We start from the raw sequence: 24,203 nt of genomic DNA, 5'->3' as shown, positions 1-24,203 counted from the left end.
GTCCTGGCATTGCCTCTGGGCTATGCTGGCTAATTTGCAGTTGTCACTTGCTGGATTGATCGTTCCTGGAGTCCAGGCTCCTCGCACTTGTCTGGTTTCACTTCTACTCCTTGCAAGACATTTTTGCTAGGTGCGTGCCCCTTTTTACATGACAGGCAGGTAATTAGCTGATTATTTCTAGTACCCTCCTAAGTGTCAACGCTTCCTAACTGGATTGTAGAACTGAAGTGAGAGGAGCACTGCAAGAGTGGGAGGTGCTAAATCAGGGACTTGGGGCACAAAGGTTTGCCCAAAGGGACACAGATCTTTTGTGGCAAAGCAAGGAAATGAATTCCCAGGTAAGGACCAAGCCAGTGGGCTATTCTTCCTAGCCAGAAAAAAAAAAAAAAAAAAAAGTTACTTTTTGCAATGTGGTTAGTGACTCAAAATACTCCTGGCATTCAACTGGAGGCCTGACGAGAGAACAGCATTATCCCAATGATATTGGGGCTGAAATGCCCTTTTTTTGCCAATGCTCATTAAATAGATCTGCATATGCATAAAGAAAAAAGGCTTGGAGGAACAGTCCTGCTCCAAACAGGAAGACCAGTAAATATAGTGGAGGCAGGGGACTAAATAGGAACCATCTAATATTAAGAAAGGCAAGATACAGGTAAATACTAGAGAAAGTTTTGGTGTTGAGATTTGTGAGGCTGGGAGCCTCCTGCATGGGCAAATGCCTAGAAACTGCATCGCTTGGGACCATGCAATCCAGCCTGAGTTTGTCATGGGAAACCTTCTGACAGAAGTGCGAATAACCTTCCAACGAAAGGTGCAAAGGTAAGAAGCCTGTGTGGGTTTTAATTTTTTTTTAATTTCTTTTTTTTTTTTTTGCTGGGAGCATCTTTTAGCTCCCATAAGGGAGAACTAGCTTTGGTAAGCCAGGAGGGTTTTTCACGCCCCATCTGCGGATAACCCCAGCAGAGCAGCTGTGTCATGTCGTCCCTCCATGGGACCCAGGGGTTTCCCCAAGGGTTCCCTGTCCCCCTGCGCCTGGGGTTGCCAGGGCAAGACCCAAAACTCTTTTCTCACTGTTCTCCCCTACAGCAGCACCTGCTCCGCACCTCCCAGTGTGAAGCGCATGGCCGAGGCTGGCAGCGAAAATCCCTGGATATACCGGCTGTGGTGTGTCCCTCCAAACCCACAAGGCTATCGGAAGAGCAGAGGTGGCCGTGAGCTGCAGGGCAAGGGCAGAGAAGCTTTACTCGTGTCTGAGGGAAGCGGCGAGGGGTCCTGGACAGGGGGTTACGTGCAACCCGCTCCGCTGCGAGTACAGCAAGGGCAGCGGCGGTGCCTCCTCCAAGAAAACCTTCAGATCAAAGCAGACAAGCCCCGTAACCTGACCTTTATCCCGAGCTCAGCAGCACTGATCGATATATTTCAGAAGAGCTGAGGTAGTTGAAAGGAAAGGGCGCCGGGAAGATGGACTGGGTTTAATGAGATGTGTGTCCTTTCCCCGCGCCGCGACGTGTGCGAGGGAGCTCTGCCGGTTGTTCGGGAGGGCAGGGAGGTCTCTGCCCGGGCAGCGTCTGCTGGTGCCGCGGAATTCACCGCACCTCGAGAGGTTTAGCCTCTGCTACTTCCTACTCGTTTGAGGCTTTACTAAACTGAGCGGAAAGGAAAAAGTTCGGTGTTAGGTGACAGTGTTTCACCGATCAAGGGAAAAACTTGTGGTTTTATCCGGGACTGGGAGATCAGTCCAAGCAGACAGGCAGGGTGAACCTGCTGCTTGTACGGGGGAAGCATATCCGAGAGGGACTCTGTGACCACAGACGTGGTTTTTGTTGCAGATGCATTACCTGGCTCCTGGCCCGCACCCCCAGTACGCACACACACACACGTCTCTGCCCCATCCACATCTCCTCGCCCAGCCCTGCACAGATGCACCTGCAAATTCTCAGTGCACTAACTCCTTGCCCCAACCTGTTTTGCTCTAATACCTGTGCATACACTGGGTTTCCTCGTTACTCAAACCAAGGGGGTATTTTGTGTTAAAATTGTGCAAGCAGCTTTCTTGGCTTATATACATCTACTAACTGTCCCTCTTCTTAATTTAGTAGCTCCAGTTTTTACTTTGGGCGCAGGTACTCAGAAGTACCCTCACAGCTCCTTTAAAGTGCTTGCCTAGAAATACTATCCCGCATCCAAGCGTGCCACATCCTGCTGCTGATGGGAGAAGAGGCTGCAATGCTTTGCAAGAGGAGGGAAAATAAATCCATTTTCTTTCTTCTTCTTCTTCTTCTTGTCTCTGCAAAAGTTTGGCTTCAGCTGAGTGGCCCCAGTGCCGTGGCAAACCAGGGGCTAGAGAGGGGAACGGGGGCAGCGTGTACCCACTGCTGCCCGCGGACCCTGTGTGAGGTGTGATGGGGGGCTGTCGTGGCTTTATGTTGCTGCAGGTGAGTGCTTTTAAACTGTGATATGTCAGCTGTGAGTCAGTGGTAATTCTGCTAGGATGGGATTGCCTTTCACCGACTTTCCCTGACTGTTTTCCTAGTAAGATCCTAACAAAAGGCTTTCCTGAGACACTCTGCACATGCTCAGTTACAGCATCCACTACAGTCCCAGCTCATATTTTCTGTATTTATGGATAACAGCACTTGGCAGAGATAAAACGAGATGGTATTTTTCCCAAAGAGACTGCTCAAGTGTTGCCAGCGTCTAGAATTCAGGGAGAAGAATCCCAGATTCATTTCAAGATTTATTTTTTTTAATAACACTTTTAAGTTTCATTTTCCTTGCCTGCTATTTTCTGTACCTTTAAGATATACCAGGGTCACAATTTAAGTTTTGTTCCCCAAGCAAATTCCAAAACATACTCTCTTGGGAGCTTCCCCCTCCCTACTTTCTTTTTCTGCCTTGATGGAAGCCACAAACGTGAACCCAGGATTTGGGTCTTGTGGAAAGAAAAGACAAAACATCACATAACTTATATCATGAGCTGGAAGAATATGAAAAATTAAACCAACAGCAAACTACAGCAATAGTAAGGATGACACACAAGCAAATAAGCAGTAAAAGCATTCCAAATTAATGTCTTGTTAGCTGTCAGCCATACTCTGCTGCTCCATCAGGGATACAGGGTTTCATTTTCCCATATACTGAACCCGCAACAATTCCCTCTGTGCACCACTCTAGGATTTGATTAGGTTGTCTCGGCCCAGAGACAGAGATCTTTTATTAAAAAAAAAAAAGAAAGAAAGAAAAGAGAATCCTCTATTAGAGACCTAAGAAAAGTGCTCATCAGTCATGCCCAACAGATTCCTGAGTCCTGCCTGATTTATTTCCCCCCTCGTTGTGCCTGGATGCAGTGCTGGTCCCCGATGCTTTCCCCGTAGGGCAGTCTCCTGTTGCCAGCTGCCCCATTTCTCCACTCATCCCCAAGCCGTGAGCAATTCCCCGCCTGCCCCATGTGGGGCTCTGCCCTTGGCCACACCAGCCTCCTTCAGCATCAGGCACACAGACAACATCCTTCTGAATGCTGTTGCTCAGATCAGTTTCGAAAAACCAAAGGCAGACACTGGGTAGGAATAACTTAACTTCAGACGTCTACAGTACAGAGGTCTTCATCCGAGCTCATCATTTAGGCTCCTATAAGGAGTTAGGGAGAGAAAAAGATGCTGCTGAAGCCATTCATCTGAGTTGTCCTGGAGATCTAATCAAGCCCTAGAAAATGACTATTTGTCTCTACCAGCGCTTAAGAATCTGGTATTTATTTCCTACTATACCTTTTAGCAGCAGCTGGTGGAACTGAGCTTGCTCCAGATTACTCCGATAAACATGCAGAAACATCTCAGACATGGCCAACTGATAAGTAATGAACAATAATGCCAGGGCTGTAGTACTCCTACTAAATTAAGGAAATCCGTAAGGGTCCTGTTACCCAATGCAATAGCTCCCAGAAGAAATGCTGATCATTGTGTTGGTGTTCAGGATGATCTCAGTGTGGAAATCAGGGGAGAAAGGCATCAAAGAGGTAGATGAGAGCTGCCGTAGGAGAGAAGGTGCATACTGCTAAGAAAGGGGGTCACACTGCCCTGCTTTTGGAGTTGGAAATGGCTCTTGAGCATCCACAGGGAAGGGGAAGCTGGACCTGGGTGGAGAAGGATGTCTGGAGCCCACTATCTCAGAGCACCAGGTGCCTACGTTGGTGTTGTAATAATCATTCCTACATTTAGTATCGCCAGTGTGAGTAGCTTCATAAGCAAAGGCATGTAAAGATAAACTGTGTACTTGCAGTAAAATATGCACAGAGGCATATATATATCTCTCTCCATGGTACAGTCCTGCTCGTGTGAAAGAACTCCCTTTACCAGTAACTAATTTCTCTTTCTGTTAAAAAAAAAAAAAAAAAAAAAGACCTTAGCCTAGGGAGGCAATAGTTCTTGAAAGAAAAAGCTCTTTAAGGAAAGGCTGCTCTGATGTCCAATGAGTCCTTCATTTGAAATTTGCATGGCCAAAAACCTGGCTCTGGCCTTAGGCTTTCCCTGTAAGGCACAAAACCAATTTCCATATAATGGGAAAACTTTGCAGAAGGGCAGGAAAGCTGGTGGAGTGATGTTGTGCAACCTGGGAGGTCGTGAGAAGATGGAGTTAATTCACCAGGCTGCAGCTTTCTTATACAGGAGACGAGCTACAGGACAGTTGCACCCTGTAAAAGCAGCTCACCCCACCAAATTTGGTGGAGTGACTCCCGATTCATACCAAGGCACACAAGAGCAGGTTTTAGCTTCGGATCAATGGTTCTAGAGTACTTCCAAATTCAGCTGCTTCATCTGGCCAAGAGCTTTAAATTTTATGTTATAATAGTTACATTTCAGCGATAAGCCATTAGAACCTTAGCCAAAACCTTGTTAAACTGCCATGACCCCCCAAAGATATAAATTCCCCTTTCCGTGATTCATGAAATGTATTAAGAGTCCCTTAAATATCTCTTCCACAAATCTATTCCCTTCAGCGCCGCAGGATGCCCGGTTCACACTGATGTATTGCTCTGTGGGACAGATTCTGTGCTTCCGCACCATCCCGTCGCTTACTGCAGCGTGTAACGTTTTTAGTAAGTTGTATTTCTAGCCGTGCAGGTTTCCAAGAGCAGGAACCGAGGCAGAGCTCTGCTGTTTCCGAGCCTTCTCCTCGCCAAGAAACATCGTCTGCCTGCCTTTGTCTCAGAGAGCCATGAGTTGGGCAGCCTGAAGACTCCAGCCATTAAATCTGCCCCACTCAACAGCACAGCAGGGCAGCTGCTGCTGCTGCTGTTTTATCACCCGCCCCAGACAAATAAAGGGACCCAGACATCCTGACCCATCTGTTAATCTGGCTTTATCTTCAGTGCTCAAACACCTCCCCCTCTCGTATGCATATGTATAGATATGTATGCCTACTTTAAACAAGATCACTACTCCTACTCTGATCATGCAAATCCTTCAGTACCTTTTATTCAGAACGGAAAGAAGTTTCTACCCCTTCCCCCAGCCTGAAGAGGCCACTTTGGCTCTTGCCTCCTTCTCCCACCATCTACCCATTTCAGCCCCTCCCGCTAACCTGGACCCCTATTGAAATCCTTCACCTGGGACTCACGATTTCCAGCATACTGCTTCTTTACAGAGCAAGGCTTCTGATTTCCCAGCTCTTAAAGAGCCCTGAGAAATTGAGCCAGAGCCACTCTCAACATCCAGTAAATCTGTACCTTTTTATGAGAAAAACAATGGTCCTGGACCGGTTGCGTGTTGTGAATGGCATAGGCTAAAATGTGAGTTTTCGGCAGGCTGGACTGAGATTTGTTTGTCGCATAGCTTGCAGCTATTTAATCAGGGCACAACTGAGCCCAAGAGCTGATGAGCTCCAAGGAGCTGGTACTTAAAAGCTTCAAATGCCAACCGGGTTAGCAGTCACATTAGTACTGCAAGAGCGGGCTGCGGCGCACGGGGGGGTGAGCCGGGACCCAAGGGTGTGCTAGGCAGGCAGGGGCAATGGCCTCACTGGCGAGCGATGCACTCGCACAGCACCTGAGCAAGCAGAGCAGGACAGGTCCAGCGACGGTAACCGGGGTCGGCCGAAAGCCCAGCGATGGCCAGAAGGGTCTGCCGTGCCACGACAGGTCCGTGGTCAACGCGGGAACTCAAGCCAGCAGGGCAAGGTCAGGATGGGCGAGCACAGGCGTGCCTACGACATAGCTTCAATGCGGCTCCGGGGCCACAGAGCGGAGGCCACCGACAAGGATTCTCCCAGGTCTTGTCCCGCGTTACGCCAAGTCAGAGCTGAGCTTCAGCAAGGGCAGCCGAGCCCCCGGGGAGGAGGCAAAGCGGCTGTAGAGCCCGTTGGTGCGCTCAGGACCCCGGCAGTAATTCTGCATGGGAATGCCATACATGCTAATGCTTCCAGCAATATCATATATATATATATATACATATATAAACCATAACAAATGCAGGTAGTCAGTGCTTAAGGGACCAGAGTCCTTCATGTCAAGTGGGACTGTTTTGCAGCTTTCAAATTTCAGCTGTGACTCAATGATGAGGAAGCAGAGTGTGATGAGATGTCTATTACAATAAGCCACGCTGGAGAAGAAAGAAGCCCCGCCGTGAATATCAGACTCATCCCAGCAAGGGCTCAGGCCACTGCCGCTGGGTCACCGTCCCTCCGTTGGCCTCGGGGAAGGCTGAAGCTGCCAACCCAGAGGGACGCAGTGAGGGTGAGCACAGCGGCAGAGAAAAGGGGCATATATCATGAAGTTTACGTACAGTGATTTTGACTGTGTTATTAATGAGGCTATTCTGTAATAATTAGATGATTTGGACTATTAGGCTGTCAAAACATTAATTACACTGACAGTGTATTCTTAGCTCCATATGTGTTGCGTGCTCCCTTTTGCCTACAACAGGGCCTTGAGTGTAACATCCATCGCAAAAGATTTGTAAGTTTTAAATTTCTCCTTGCTTTTATCACCTACTAGATCATGCTCTGACTTTTGGTCCCTTCTTCCTGCCAGCAATGCTGGCAAAAAAGAGTACCCTCCATGTAGTAATTTAAAGGGTGAAAAGCCCATAAGTGATTCTGAGACCAATAGATGACTGCAGAGTTTTGCAAATAAAAATTATGGCAGCAGCTTGTTCCAGTTTGACTTTCTTAGCCATAGATGCCAATGTGAGCCTTCCATTATATGAATGAACTATGAGCTCCGACCTTTCGATAATCCCTTTGGGATTCTGACGCAAGAGAATATCTTCAGGCTTCTGTAGCTGACACAGTCAGATGGATAGGTGCCAGAGGAAAGAGGACTGGAAGATCCTCAGGGATAGTCCCTAATGTTACAGACAGGAGGCAAAATAATGTTTGCCATGTTGTGAAATATCTGACCAAAATTGGGGTTATTTCTTGTCCTTTTTTTTCCGACCTGGATGACGTCAAGTTGTGTAATCATGTGCCAGCTGTAAGACCAAGCTTGGGATTGAAAAACTTAATGCTGAGTTTCTAGACCCTAGTTACTGTACTTTTGGACTGCATTCATCGTGAGATCTCTCGACCAGCTATATGTAGTGCTTGCAGCCCGTACATGAGAACCCCTACGTTCCCTGGTCCAAAGACCTGGTTTCTCACTCTTCCAGAACAGATCCAACAGCTACTACCCTCCCAGGGAATGCTTTTCTAGCAGATCCTTATACTGAAGTGATGTATGAAAATGGTACCTTGCAACTTATTTCTTACAAAAAGCCCATTTACATGCTTCATAAACCCCACAACTCTGCAAAAAGTACCCAAAGCAGTGATGTACAGCTGGGCCTTCAGACATCACCACATCTGCTCAGAGAAGAATTAGCAAGACCTCAACAAACTGAAGATGATTACCAGTGCATAAGACAGTCTCCCAGGAAATACATCACTTTTATGTACAAGTTACTGAGACACTTCAGAGGAGCTTATTACAATAAAAAAGGAAGCTCCCACCCCTCCAACCGCACATCTCTCTCTCACTCACACAGTCCTGTGCTGGAGTCCATGAAGAAAAACGGTGGTCTGAGGCAGATGTAGATGGCTGTAAACAGTTACAGCCTCTACCAAGAGAAGATTATGCCACAAAATTATTTTTCCCTGACTCTTTCTCCGTATGTTTCAAACAAAGCCTCCCCTCTGACTGAGAGCAAACTTTCTGTAGACCAAGAAGTAGCAAGTGGAACCAAGTTTGTTAATGCAGTAAATGTAAAAATACATGAAATCTGTCAGTATCTCTCCACAATTCCTATGAGCCGTGCACGCAAAGCGGATCAAACCCCAAGGATCCTACATATGCCAGTGCCAAAAGTGATATGCATTATCTAGCATACCAGATGCTCTCCCACAAGCTGTTAGGCTAAGGTCAGCCAGTGCCCACCAGAATGAACTCACACAAACAATCTATAAAGCCCAGGTAAAAACAGTTATTACTGAGAGAACATTTTTTTTTCACAAAATGACTACTTCATCCTTGACCTCTCTGTCCCAGTCTTCAGAAGAGACCGAAACCTTCACAAGGAGAATGTAGGAACTAAAATTTCATAACTCTACTGGTGATTGAAAATCAGGGACGCAGTGGAGACACTGCATTTTCAGCTTGTTCCTATTGACCCTTTCCTGTAATACAAATGCCAATGACTCTTTTCTCTCTCTGCTCTGCAGAGGCTAATAGCCTGTGACATTTTTCCCTGCCGACCTCCTTCTCGCTCCGGAGGGGTTACCTACCCTTTCATCTCAGCACTTTCAAAACTTTTTCTTGCCGCAGACCCCTGTGGCACCCGATGTCCTGAACTTGCATTTCCCGCCTGTGTTTGAACGCACGCTCCACCCTCATCTCCATGCTGTCCGCGCACACCGGCATCAACTCCCTCCCTCCCTCTGCACAACCTGCCTTGCACGATGATTACCTTCTAAATTAAGCACTGAATCCCTGCCACGGAATGCTTAATTTTTTTCCCAGACGAAGTCCTCGCTGTTCATTGCATACCTGCGAACCTGCTGGGCTTAGTTGGCACGTGCCTTTGATGTCACCCTTAACGGTCGCGGTGCCTTTTGCACAAATCTATCAGAAACCTATGCGAGAGGTTTTTTCCCTTCCTCTTTGTACCTCAATTTGTCCTGTAACCAAGTTGTTTGCTCCCTCCCCCTCTCTGTATAAAATGCTCTATTCTCAGGAAAAATGAGATTGTGTCTTTATACACTGCTGCCCAAGCACCATTATGTGAACTTGTGAAAATATTTATATTCAAGCCAACATGGAACTATTTCTTTTTTTTTTTTTTTTTTTGGGGGGGGGGGTGGTGGACTGGCACTAGCTGTTGGTTTTTTTTTTTTCCTCCTGGAAAATAATCCATTTCATTGAATGTTTTGTCAGTGCCATTTCTCAGGCCAACCATGAAATTTCTTCTTGAACTGAAAGAAAAAAAGGTCAACTTTCAGCCAGCTGCTGTTCAGGGTCCTCACTGGACCTCTGGGAATACTGGTTCAATTTTTCACAGTTCCTGTCACAGAGGTAGGATTTTTAGCTGCATTTCTTCCACTCCATGTACATGTGCTGCAATCCACTCACTCAGCCAGTCTCCCTTGTCTGGGTAATGATATTTATTCCAGCTGAGCAATTCCAGGAGGAGAAAATGATGGACTTAAATTGAGGTCATATTTTGCAGATCCCTGTGTCCTAAATTTTCCGGAATGACAGAAATCCATTTCAGCCGGTATACCGTGTTGTTTATCACCATTAACAAAACTTAGTGATAGAAAGGCTAAATTAGTGCAGAGGAAAATGCCCAGAGATAACAGCCAAGATCTCTGTCAAAATCCTGTGTGGTGAATGGGAGGTGAGTGACACTGACGGTGAATAACCGAAGTTGGTGTGTTAGAGATGAAGCCACGCGAAATTGTGGGAGTGGGCTGCTTTGCTGCGGTGGCAGTACCCCAACGCCATCTGTCCCTGGTTTATACACCATGCCCCTCTTCGCAGAAAAGCAGTGTCTGAGAGAAATCCCTGGCAAGAAGGTTGTTTCCATGCCTAGGAAGAGCCAGCCTGCTCGGCAAGAGAGACCAGTCCAGACTGGTGTGTGCCTGGCAGAAGGGGAGACAGCGGCAGGACCGTACTGGAGCTTGCAGCTCAGCCCAGGCTGCTAAGGACGGCGAGCAGCCGCCTGCGAGGACTTGGGTCCGGCAGCAATGAACTTCGTGGGGTTTGGAGGGGACTGGGCAGAGTTTGCCGCGACTCACGGAGTCACCGAGTTGTCTAAAAATCTGGCAGGGTGCAGATAAAATGGGTTGTAGCAGGCTTCTCCATCAAACCCTTTCGCAGTCCTGAATAGGACAGTGCAGCAAGGAGGAGGCACGACGTGTCCGCCGGAGCCAGGAGGATGAGGGTGCGGGACAAGGGAGGTGCGCTAAGCCTTGCTACACCCTCTTCTTGTCCGGGGGCTGTTTTTGGAAATGAGTGAACCGCATTCCTGGAGGGGCTGATTTTCAGGTGAGTATTGCCTTCTGGATTGCGACTGCTGACACATTATCCCTGGTTTGGGAAGTGGAGCTCCAGTATGGCAGACGAGATGCTCACCCACGCCTGGCGGGTACCTGTGGGTCGTGGGAGGTTGCTCCTCACCTTGCCGCGGGACTATTTGGCAGTTTGATTCAGGTTGTCCTTTTACTTATTGACTGTCTAGGGACTGTAAGCTGCTCCTTTGGCACCTTTAATTCCTCTGTACTTTAGGGGTTGTGATACCTTAAATGACCTGCCCACAGCCCCAGATCATTTTAGCAAGAAGGCAACAACCTGAACTGGGTTCCCAGCAGAGCACCTCATCTGCTGTGGGTCCACATGCCCTAGACATTGCAAGTGTCCCAGCACGTACCCGGTCTCTGAGCTGGCGTTGAAGAGTTTTGCCTTTGCTAACGAAGTCGCCTGCCCTCCTGAACAGAGTGGTTGCATGCCGAAAGCCTCTCGGGAATGGTCCCTGGACCATTCCTACTCCCAAACCATGCCTGCAATTGGTTTGTACCAATGCTGTTTGGCCCACATCAAAACCCTGGCAGGGACCATAGCTCCGTGTGCTCCGTGCCAACTTTCTTGAGGAACAGAAATATGCAAAGGACAAAAGCCGTCACCCAAACAATTAGTTCACTGGTTTAATTTTCCCAGATTTCTTGCAGGGGTTTATTATTTACCCCTAAAATGTGAGACTGGTCCTTACGGTTAGCAGGAAGAATGGTTACTAGGTCTCAAACCTCATCTGCTCGAGTAAAGTTCAAGCTGAGCAAGCAGAGCCAAAGCCCCACTCAGAGCTCCTTTAAATGGGAATCTTGGTCTTGCACGGTCTCTACAGATGGAGGCAATATGAAAATACTCACAACAGTAGACAACTCCAAGCAACCTTTCCCTGAACTACATCCTGGACTTCTGGTTTTTTAAGTAGAGCAGATCCCCAGTAGGAAACTGGATTAAATTGGGCCATGATAGAAATTAACCTCTTTTGGACAAGAAGAGCCATTACTATGGCAGAGTATGACATTAGGTCACGTTCAAATTGTCATGATTGCATTTCAAAATATTCAAACATGACAGGCATTTGCATAAATACGAGATGTTAATATCTAAATAAATTAGGGTAAGAAACCCAGAGACAGCTTTTCAGACCACTTCAGCACAAAAGTGCAGGCTTAATTTGTGTGCACAGTTATCCCAACTCCATGTCCAATGTACCTAATTAGCCATTTGCAAGGACAATTACTCAATTTGCATGCGTGGCCATGAATATTATACAGGCACTTTGCACCTGTATTTACACATTTTGGGCTGGATTTTTAAAGAGCGTAGCCCTCAGCTACCAATTTTGAATTACCTACATAAGCTGACCCATTTTGTGGAGAAAATGGATCACTTCTGTAAAACTCCTGCAGTGTCACAGGCCTTGTCCCTAAACTTTTCCACTCTGCACTGCAGAGAAGCAGCTGTCTATGATATAAGGTTATGGCAAATGTCACCAGATGGCACTCTTACATTGATTCTTCCTCATTCTTTTTTTGTTTATTTTGGCTTTATGTGTGAGCAAATGTTCAGTATTGAAAAGACATACTCTGTAGTGGAATTCATTTTGTAGGTTTGGTTTAGAGGCAATTGGTCTTGGAGGCTGTTTGGTGGTGGAAGGGTTTGTGGGAAATTCCGAAGATGTTCTTCGGGAGCTGACCACGGTTGTTGAAGTATAATCCTGAAAGAAGTGGCCATATAAGCCTCAAAATTTCTGTGTATGAGTTTCTGTGTTCATGCAATAATATACTGGTAGCACTCAGAATATAAGTAAAATCTTACATTACTGATCTCTCCCTGAGACACGGCCCACGCGGGCTCACTTTGGGGACATGTGACACTGGTGACAAAATAGGCTAATTGTATTAGAAGGGGGAGTAAAATTGTCACTAACATTCATCCAGTGTTAAAAACAAAACACAGAAAGACTGAAAAAGTAATTTTATATCCTAGTGTACGCAAATACTAATATGGGGGCAAAATGCAGAAGGTTTTCTCTCTGGTGTGTCAATGAATTAAATATTAGCCCCAAATTCTCATGATGGTACTTCACCCAAGAAAGTTTGGGTGTGGGGTTGTTTTTTTTTTTGTCTCAAAAGGGAATAGTTAGACAAAGATGCGATTCATCTCAGAAATCTGCCAAGAGGACCTCTAAAACATCAAAAGAAGATTGCTCTGAAATAAAATATGCCTTAGAGAAGGTGAAACAATAGATCAAAAAATATTACTCATAACATTCAACAGAATGTATCCAACATGCTGCTAGGAGTTAAAAATGAATCCCCACAAGAGAAGGTAAATCCCCCTGTTTGTTTTCTTCTGATTGCTTCTAGACTCTTATTGCTTGAAGCCAGCAAAATCTATACTCCCCACTCTGGGATATTGATTCAATAAAATATAGGACATCCTCACCATAGAGAAACATGTGAGATTGAAAGACAACAAAAATAGGTAACTGTCTCTTAGTTAGGCATCATTTATGATTACAAAATTCTAATGTGGCTTCTGCGGGAGCAGTAGCTCAGTGGCCTCTCAGGCGTACTGTAGGCAAGGAATCGTCTTGGCATGGAGAACTTAATTTTTTTTCCTTTTCAGACTTTTTATTACTGTTGCTTGTTCCTTCCAGTAAGGCTGCCTGCTGGAACCGTATCCATCTTTGACCTTCAAACACTTGTACCTGCTTATTCCTGAATATAAAAATATTCTTCAGTGGACATTCTCGTTTTGTTTCACATTGTCCCTGTTGAAATCTGTGAGCTGAAAATACACAGTAATTCTGATTACGTAGATCATTAGTGCTATTACTATTAACTTAGTACATTCCTTTTGCAACGCAAGTGTCACAACAGCACGTGTGCATCTCCCCTTCCACCAGTGAGAGAAGGCGTCTTGCCATGCACATCAGCTCCAGCCCTGACCTTCTAAAAGTCTGTAAAAAGACGGGGAAGGTTGTAGGAAACAGTGATTCGAAGACTGAAGAAAATGCCTTACACAGAGTGATTTCAGAGCTCAATCTGTTCGGCTCATTAGGAGGAGGACAGGGAGGTGATGTGATTATGGAAGACAGATGACCTTGGGGGTTTTTTTTCCCCATCTAGTAAGGAAAGACATCACCGAGAGAGCTAGTTCAAGTCCAGACAGTGGGGACTCTGCTGGCAAAGGATTTAGCGTGGGCTCTAGAAGCCTAGCAGGAGGCATATGCTGCAAGGAAACCCGCACACTCTGGCGTACAGCTGCAGGCGTTTCATGAGCACCACTCAGACGCGGTCACAGGGCCAGCAGCGGCGCGAAGGTAATGAGAGATTTGGTGGTTCTAGGTATGAGAAGCTGCTCCCCTGGCACTGAATGCACCAGGGACCCAGGGGAGACAGGATGCTGTGCCCAGGTGGTCAGTCTAGGTAAGTCTGTCACCTGGAGCTTCTGGTTGTTTGGGCTCAGCTCCTCAGAAAAAGAATCCCTCATGCTGACCCCCAACTGGTGGGCTCAGGAGCCCTTCCAGGTTCAGATGTGTGACCTGGGGACACCCCCGTCTCATAACAGGGTGAGAGCTTTGGAGTAAACCATCCTTTCTGCTCTTCCTCGCCTGCCTTCAAACAGCAAGAAGAGGCTAGTGTGGTCCCGTGAAGTTCACAGTTTGGACGTTCAGACCACCAACGCGTGAGAGTTGCAGGATGCGCTCTGACTGCTCAGCGTGGATACAGCCTTAAGATGTACAAAACCGAGGGACACATTGTTCTTTTCCTGCTTACACAAAATGGCCACTTTTCTCTCCTTTTGGCTGCACGGGCCGATTTGTTGCGTTTTTCACTACTAATGCATGCAGGCACACACCAAACAGTCAGCTATTGTTCTGCTGTCAGGCTGGACGTGTGCTTGGAAGTGAAGTCTTTTCAGGCTTGTTATAGATTCAGACATCTCTTCATCTGGATGTTGCCTGCGGTCTTGGAAATAATCATGTCTTTCAGTAAGAACATAATTCTTAGGTGAATAAAAATCACTCAGCACTTTAATGAGACCATTACATTTAGTTTCAACTGTCTTACCCTCTTCCACAAGGTCTTTCAGTAGGAGAAACAGCTTTGATCCACCTCCTAATAGAAACATGTCATATGCCTTGAGTTATGGATTCATTGCACTGGGTGCTCTCACTCCCACCAAAATCTGCAGCTTCACCCCCACTCTGCCCCTGGTTCTCCTGAAGGAGCTCTGTGCCTCTGCTCTCCCTTTGCCCGACCCCACTCCTGGGACATCCCCTTCTGATGAAGCTGTGGTCCCTGAAGGACCGTGGAGGAAAAGGCCCGTTAAAACAGCACCCTTTCTGCACTGAAACAACTATGTCCCTAAGAAAGAGGCTAATTTCAATTACACTGGCAAAGAAGGAGCCTTCTTAAACAGCTCTCCCCAGAGGGATGCGCCACAGAAGGACTGTAGCAACTTGCTGGAAGGACTCCAACAGCAGAGCCACTGAGGCAGGAATATGCCTGGAGGGAAGATGCTGCAGCTTGTAAGCACCGATTAACCCTTTGTGGATACAACTTCTTTTTCACAGCTGCAAACGATTCCCGATAATCAGATTATTTTTCATGCATAAATTTAATCCTATTACTTCTAATTATGCCCCAGTGTGCAACGCTAAACAAATCCCATCTTTTTGTTACATATACCCTCCAAGAAACTTACCATGTTCCATCTCAAGTCATTATGCATAAGTATCTCTTTTAATCATTCCTTGCATTCAGCCCCTCCAGACCTCAATTATTTCTGCTCTGTCTTAATGTGTTGCGATGATTTTGCTACTGAATGGACTGCAACCACTTCACTGGGTGTTTCAGACCCTAAACAGATAACCAGAGGTCATTAAAGGTTTTTCAGGTAACCATTTTACAGACGATATTTTAATTTTTTTTATATGGCCAAATTGCAACTTACCCAACAGGTCCTTTTCTTTGGAACGTGGCAGATTTTAATCATAACGCAGCAAGCTTCAATGTGATAATTATTGGCAAAATTATTTTTGCTGTTCTTTTCAGCACTTTTTCACTAAAAACAGTCCATTTCCATAATTGCTATTTTTTTATTATAGAAGTCACATTTTTCTGCTGAAGACTTTGGCAGTAGCTGATCATTTTAAGGTTCCTTGCACAACAAAGCTCCTTAGGAGAATAAACAAGCAAGGAAGCAAGCAGTTTCAAGGCATTTTTCCTGAAAAGTTTAATGGAGATGATTCCCTTGTGTAAGGCATCGGTACCCGCCCTTTAGCAGAGGATTTCAGCCTTGGTCCTACAGTGATGATGAAGTTCTGCCGAGCTGGGAGACACCAAACGCTGTCAGCTCTCAGAGTACAGTGATGCAATTCTCTGTCTGCCGTCCCTCCGTATCTGAAGGCGACAATTATGAAGCATGAGGGCAACAGAAATGCTCACAGACAGGGAGACCCTAAAGCTGGAAGTGAGTGAGGAGAGGAACGAGAGCCCAGGCAAGGTGTGAGCGCGCAGAGCACAGGCACGAGACCGCTCAGGAGGCCTGTTTCGCCAGCTAACATTTTTGGTGAAAAATCCCAAGTCCTACAGGGTTTCACATTTCATAACAGAGCACTTGCTTTTTTACTGCAAAGTGCCTCAAGGGCACTCAGAAACCCCTTGTCTCTTGCCCACGACAGCGCTCGTCTCAGCCCCCAGAAGAAACGTGCTGCAAAGTGTACCTGCCACTGCTGCCGCCTACCACGTGTGCCACCACCACCACGCATGACACAATAAAATGCCACTGGCATCATGTAGGAACCGCTGGAAGCCATTTTTGACAGCAGTTCCCAGTGACGTGACGTGACATGATCAGCACATATGTCGTGGTTTAATCCCAGCCAGCAACTAAGCACCACGCAGCCGCTCACTTACTCCCCCCCATCCAGTGGGATGGGGGAGAAAATCGGGAAAAAAGAAGTAAAACTCCTGGGTTGAGATAAGAACGGTTTAATAGAACAGAAAAGAAGAAACTAATAATGATAATGATAATGATAATAAAATGACAACAGTAGTAATAAAAGGATTGGAATGTAGAAATGATGCGCAGGGCAATAGCTCACCACCCGCCAACCGACACCCCGCCAGTCCCCGAGCGGCGATTCCCTGCCCCCATTCCCAGTTCCTAAACTAGATGGGACACCCCATGGTATGGAATACACCGTTGGCCAGTTTGGGTCAGGTGCCCTGGCTGTGTCCTGTGCCAACTTCTTGTGCCCTGGCTGGGCATGAGAAGCTGAAAAATCCTTGACTATAGTCTAAACACTACTGAGCAACAACTGAAAACATCAGTGTTATCAACATTCTTTGTATACTGAACTCAAAACATAGCACTGTACCAGCTACTAGGAAGGCAGTTAGCTCTATCCCAGCTGAAACCAGGACAACATGCCCAAGGAAAGAGCAGGCGAGGACCATGGCGCATGTGTGCTCAGCAGAAAAAGCAGTGGAGAAGTAGCTGTGGAAGTCTCCAGTCTTCCACATCAGCCTCCCTCTGTCACCCAGAGGTAATTACCTAGTATCAGGAATTTACCCCAGTAAAGGAAAAAGAGGCAAAAAATAGCTCCTGCCGAGTGGTCTGTGTTTGGGATCTGCCATTGCAGGGGGGTTTGCGTCCGTCAGAGGTGGTCAGCTGAACAGCAGACCCGCTCGTGTCCTCCATCACCTCCACAACCCTCTGGGATTCTCGCGAGCAAGCTGCTCCACTTCTCAGTGCCCGGAATCCTTTGGCATCACATTCACAGCCCAAACGTGGGTTATTTATGGGTGGGATTTACAAGGCATTTACTTGCACAGGGTCATAGCAGGTTGCACCCTGCAACTATATTTTGCTGCCCAACACTCGAATTGCAGAATGCACTTTTCCTGGGAAGCTTTGCTGGTCCCTGATTCGCGCTGGTGTATGTCTTTAGCAATGGCATTTCTCTAACCGTCTGAGAGCCAAACTTCCACTTGGACTGGCCTTCTGGTGTTTCTGCAGCAGTTAGGGCGCGCGTGTCTTCATGTAGCCTTCTGGTAATGCCTAGACGTAACAGTTTCTCCCTTATTTTATGTTGAGCCCTCTCTGGCTCTCTCTGTCAATTGTTTGTCAGATGTAGAAGTGTTGGAAAGGTTGGTTGGAAAGAACCATTGGGGGACCCCATTCCAGCTTCTTACTCTAAACAGGACTACTTCCAAACAGCAGGTCAACCTTCAAGATCTGAGATGCTTCCACCCACTGGAGCACTCTCCCAGTGCTGGGCCAGCCTCCCGGTAAAGGAGGTTTTCCAAATGTCTAAACTGAAGCTCCCAGTCTGTGGCTGTTGCCCCTCTTTTTTCACCATCTGCCACTACTGGGTTTAGGTCTGCTGCACCATCTTTGTAAATGCTTTTCAAGTATTTGCAGGCAGCAGGAAGAGCAACGCAACGTAGACCAGAGGTATTTTGAATTTCTCCCCAGAATCACCTCTTTCCAGGTTAGCTGAGGACTCAGCTGGAGCTGGGAATCAGAGACAGAAACTCCTGGTCTACCTCATTCAGAGGCCTTCTTGGTGAAAAAGGTGGTAATTCCTAGATCAGAGTAGTTGCATTTGCTTCAGATATTTCCACAATGTCTATCAGCAGAGACCGAAGCAGTGGATTGTCACATCCCCAAGGTCTTGTCCTCTGAACATGGTACAATCTGTTGCCAAAATTATCTTCTTCCCTGGGGATTCCTTTGTGTTCAAAGATTTCTCTTGATGCTGTATTTCTTCAGAAAAAAAAGGCTTTAAAGTCTCATTTTGATGCGTTTGAATCTAAATTAGATTCATTTCATTTTGAGATGGGCTCAGTGGAAGAGTCTATTAAAAAATTAGGAGCAAAGAAAACATCTGAATTGCAACTGCAGCATGAAAGCATGAAGGCTCTTGTCAAAACCTTGATATAAAGGACAATGCTGTGCTTCTTTGTCAAAGGGAGATAATTGAAAATAGCATTGAGTCATGTCATCACAGAACTCCAGAGCTGAGAGAAAGTTCAGAAGGGGTTGATTTTTGTAGCAAATTATTTTCATTGTTGGAAAAACTGCTTGAACAGAAATTTGATCTTCCTTTAGAAATACTAAAAGCTCTAGAATACTATACAAACCCACTCCACAAATTGATATTTCAGAGGCTTCCTTTCTCTTTTACATTTCTCTCTGAGTAGAGTAGACAAAATTTGGTCTTATTAGGAAAAATCCGTGTATTCAGGAAAAAATAATACATATTTGTTGATACTGCTACAGCGACAATGTAGTTGTTGAAATGCTTCCCTTTGAATAAATCTGTCATCATTCTATATGCCTCGTTCTTATTTATCATCACTGGAAAGAATGACAACAATGTCAGATCATATATAATTACATGGCTAATAAAAAATTGCCTGTGACAACCACCCCCAGATGGTAGGGTGGTCTAATCATCCCTACCCTAGTAATCGCTACCCTGCCAGTCTCTGGAGAAGCAGCAGTGCCTGTGATGGTCCCTTTTCACAGCCCACGGCTGCGAAGCAGCCATGAGCATCATTTGCTCCTTTTTCCTGAATTGCCCGAGAAGATGGGAGAAGATGGGATGTTTTAAGCAGAACATCAACAGCCAACTGGAAGAGACTTGAGTTCTACCCAAAGGTGGTAACAGCACTCTCCTCCAGCTCGGCAGCTGATGTGGTTGGACACTCGTGTCTGAGCTCTTCACCCTCAGCCTCTCGTGCAATCGGAGCAAAGAAACAGGCACCTCCAGAGAGCGGTTCCGCTGCCTCGTGTCCCCTGAGGAGTCTCCGCTGACCACAAAGGGACCCTGACAGGCAGATGCTAAGCAGGGGTGAAGGGGTCAGACACCTTCTCCTTCACCGCAGGTGCAGTCTCTTCGCCCCTGCACGTGTAGGGAACCCACCCGGCAGCTGATGTAAAACCAGTGCTCCTCATCCCCCTTCCCAGTTATGAGCCTTCTTAGAGAAGAACTGGGAGAAAACATTCTAAATCTGATTCCTCTCCAGCATGAAAAACTTCCCAGAAAAACATTTTTTTTTAATTTTTTAAACGGATACAGTTTCCTGAGAAATAATGAAAAAAATTAAAACTGCATCCTTCCCACTCTGTATGAAAAGTTTATTTTGATAGTATTATTACTTTTTAGTAATTGCTAATAAGTTTATTACTAATATTACTTAATAGTAATTACTTAGTATTGTTACTTATTTTGATGGTATTATTATAAGAGGGAGTGAAAAATCTTTTTCATATTTTAAAAAATATATTTTTTTCTGCTTTAATATACTACCACCTTTTCCAGTTCAAAACTTTTCCTAGTTCAAAACCAATTATGAGACAGTTCATCCATCTGTTATGTTCTTGTTCTCACCTGTCCTCACTTTTTCTGTAATTTCTAAGTGATAAACACAGAGAAAAAAAAAGAAGTATTTTATTTCTTTTTCTATTTTCCAAAGGATAACTCCCAGTTTCTAGGTTCTTGTTTTCCGGAGGTAAAGCGGAACCAAAGCCGGCGAGTGCAGCGCTCCAGTAACAAAGCTCCAGGAAAACATTTCTACTAGCCTCTTTTTTTTGCACCTTTATTGGCCTGTGGGACATGTGTTTTACATGGTCCTGTTAAGCTTTGAATAATTAAATTAGAAATTATCTTTAGCACACAACTCTTTGCTGGAGCTCCCCAGTCCTTCCAGAAAACAGGTATCTCCTGCATGTAGGGGAGGATCTTGCCGCGCACGATCCAAGCTGTCTTTAGATTGCATTTTCCTCAAAGCCCCAAGCCCTTGCTGTGTAGGTGGAATCTCTTAATTCAAAGCTCAGGACAGGGCTGAGTCTCCTGCCAGTGCCTCGTGTGCAGCCCCAAAGATCTTCAGAGAGCTGAGCCCACATCATCAACCTGACCCACGTTTGAGGGCTCCTCAGGAAAAGCTCTGACACAAGAACACAGACTCTTTGCAGTATTTTTTTGGAAAAAAGTGCAGTTAGGCACTGAGGGTCAGCTCAGCGCAGCGGGAGCAGCACAGCCCCAGGTGTGGAGCATCGTCCCTCCAGCCTTTCTCCTCGGTTTGTGTGCCCACTTGCTTCTTACTGCACCCAAGACCAGCTGCAGGAACACTGGTTTAACTTCTCCCTTTTTCCTGATCATGCTAGAATTTACAGATAGCCGGCCGACTCTAAAATGAAGCTTTCAACTCCAATTTTCATAAGTTTTCTTAGTGTAACAGGAGCAGAAACTGCCATGCAGAGTCCCCAGACGGATCCACAGACCTGCTATACATCAGGCACAGGAATACAAAAGTCCCCGGCGTCCTTCAGGTGCCTGGTTATGCCAACCTAGAACCCGGCTCATGTGCAAATTGTGTTTGCGCTGACTGCTAAGGCACACAAAACCCTTCCGAGGGGTGGTAAACTGCTTTTCAAGACACGTTTAAGAGCATGAACAGTAATAGCAGGCTAGGAAAAGTGAACAGTTTTAGAGCAGAACCTCAGCTTGTAGAGAGGCTCCAAATGAACTGGCACACAATCACAGGTTTGGTAAAGACTCATCTGTAAAAATACTGCCTTTGAAAGTGCCAGTCAAAAGCCCTAGAAGCGGATGGTTTCCCCTGCCCTAAATGTCAAGGCTTAACTGGTTATGAGCAGTGGGCAGTGCGGGAGGCTCCCTGGCATGACGGTGAGTCTGTGCCGTCTTCCAGGTCCAGCCTCTTCCATCCTTCTTGCAGAGTCGAGATGGTTGAAGTTTCTAGTTGCCTGCCTCCACCTCACCTCCTTTGGGGAAAATGCTGTTTATATACTTTACAAATTTTGCTCTTCTTCGTCCCTCTGCGGAACAGGCCTTCCCAGGATGTTTAGCAGCATTTCATCCTCTTAGGATGAAGGAGATGTAGGAGATGTATGTAGGAGACCAGTAATCACAAAAATCCCTTGTTCCATATAAAAATTACAGCTTCTCAAGCCCAGCCAGCGAGAAAGCTGGAGGGGCACAAGAAGTCGGCACAGGACACAGCCAGGACACCTGACCCAAAGTGGCCAACGGTGTATTCCATACCATGGGACGTCGCATCTAGTATGGGAACTGGGAACAGGGGGCAGGGAATCGCCGCTGGGGGACTAGCTGGGTGTCGGTCGGCGGGTGGTGAGCAATTGCCCTGCGCATCATTTGTACATTCCAATCCTTTTATTACTACTGTAGGATGTCTGCAGAGGAGCCACGGCCAGCAGGGAGGTCGATGGCCTCCTTTTTCTTCAGCTGATCCCTTTGCCATAGGCCTCACCTGGAAGAGGGGTCAGTGCCTCACGTGTAGCACAGGCACCGGGAGGAACCCCCTTCCCGCTCCACCAGCACGGGCAGAGCTGTCCCTGCCGTGACCCCGGAGCCGTAGGAGCTGTGCTGCAGTTGCGACCCTCCTCTCGCTCTTCACCTAACGCAATGAGAGAACAGCTGTGTTTTCATGCCATCTCTTGGGGCTCTTCCATATCTCGCCGAATATTGTCGCAGAGAGACACATTAGTTTGTTTACAGCATTCTGTTTACCGAATATGTTCTCTATTTAGGTTTTTTATTATGATATTTTATTTTTATTGCTCTCCGCATGATCTGTTTGTTTGCATTAACTTGATTCTAAGGTTTCATAATCTGATTATGGGGAGCAAGGCTCAGAAGGAAGTTATAAAACACGCACACCGTAGCAATATACCTGCATTACTGAGCACCAGCTGTGTTTGCTCCTTGAGCCTCAGCCTCTTTCTTTCCTAGGGTCTTTCATTGAGAGTAAAAATTGCTGATGAACCTGTGGACAGCTGGACACTGAAAAGGGGCATAAAGGTAATGCATGCAGGACTAACAAGTCTGAGGACTTGCTCCTCATCTTTCAAGGTGCTCCATAGCCATGCCTAGTGACCCAGGAGCTGCCTGTCCATGAGTGGGCTGGGATAATGGGTCTGTGGGTCTGGGTGGGCCCGAGTGGAGCAGGTGGAAATGGCTCTGCCTGGCTGCGAGTGACAGAGATGCTCCTGTCTGTTTCTGTCTGGGAAGTAAATCAGTTTTGTGCTCTGCAAAATCATAATACACTCTGACAGAGGCAGCATACTTTCTTGGCTTGCCATACTGGTTTCACCTCTGCTCAGTTATACGGGGTCAATATGCACTTGTCCCATGGTCTTGTCTTTGTGTTGTGCATAATGTGAAGGTAAGAGGTTTCTTTCTTTTCAGTAGAGCCATAGAATCACTTCATGTCTCCTATTTTCTTGTATGAGGAGGCTTTGATGTCTAATGCAGCTTCTGGTTCAGAAAATTACATCATCACAGGTGACTATGATGCCTACTTGTTCTGCTTTTTGTACTTTTTCTTTAAGTGTTTGCTTAGGAAAATAAGGTTCTGGAGTGGGTGATCTTAGGTCATCTCAGTGGTTATCTACCACTCATGTGAGTGCCAACATGTGCACTAAGCTCTGGCAAGAAGAAGCCAGCAGAGAGAAAGGCATTTGCATCTTTCATTAGTGCATTACTTTTCTTCAGCAACTTTTCTTTGCCTAATTGGATACAAGCAGGTAAAGAGCTCAATAATTCTCTTTTTCACTCATGCCAGCAACTGGCAAATTGCAGGAAAGATTAGTCTGTAGCCAGATGTTAGCCAGGAAATAAATTTGCCCTTGAGCAAGGGGACTTCTAGCCATTATGTTCAACACTGAACATGCATCAGAATGATGCATGAAGTAATATCATTAGGTCTTTTTCCGGCAATTTTCTCAGAAAAAGTTGAGGGAGGGGTTGACCGAGAGCTCAAATATCCCAGGGCTTTTTATTACAAATAACAAGACTTGCAAATTTCCACATGAACCTTGTGAAATTAGCTGTCTCGGGGCCAACTGATTCAGGGCTTCATCCTCCATCTGTTGAAGAATTTCAAAGGGATGTAGATGCCTAAAGAAGGAGATATATGATGAAGTTTCTATAACCTCAGAAGCCTCTGTAGCCCAGAAGACTGCCTAGCAGTGTTTGGTAGCAACAGAACTTCCTGAGTGATGGAAGTGGGTTTTTTACAATTTTCTGAGCTCCAAGAGCTTGTGTTAGAGCATCTGCTCTGCTCCCCAGTAAATACCTGTCTTGCAGACATAACACTTACTCTCACCAGGAAGACCCAGAGTGGAAGCCGCAATTCATTTTGGATGAAGAAAGCTCTCCAAAACGATGTGGTTCAGCAAGATAACGAGTTATAGCACTCTGGATTGCTCCAGCCTGGACAGATGGACGTTACAATAACGCTGCACCTTCCTGCTGATACACAGATTGGATTAAGCACAGCGCTGACCTGCAGGCATGCTGGTAAGTAGAGGAATGTTATGGCTAGTCCCTCTTAAATCTGCCGCCTTTGCCCAAGAGTTGCTGAAATGGCTGTGCGATGAGAGACCCTGCATCTAATGAAAAAATGAAGAGAAATGGAGGTGGTTAAACACTGGAGCAGGGTCCCAGAGGAGCTGTGGAAATCTCCATCTTTGGAGATATTACAACATTGACTGGGCAAGACCCCGAGCAAAGTAATGTGACTTTGAAGATGACTCTGCCCTGAGTGGAGGGTCGGACCAGGCAGCCTCCAGAGCTCCCTTCCAACATGAATTACTCTGTGATTTT

This window comes from Accipiter gentilis, chromosome 7, assembly GCF_929443795.1.
Source record: "Accipiter gentilis chromosome 7, bAccGen1.1, whole genome shotgun sequence".
Classification (NCBI taxonomy): Eukaryota; Metazoa; Chordata; class Aves; order Accipitriformes; family Accipitridae; genus Astur; species Astur gentilis.
This window is presented reverse-complemented; position numbering follows the sequence as displayed.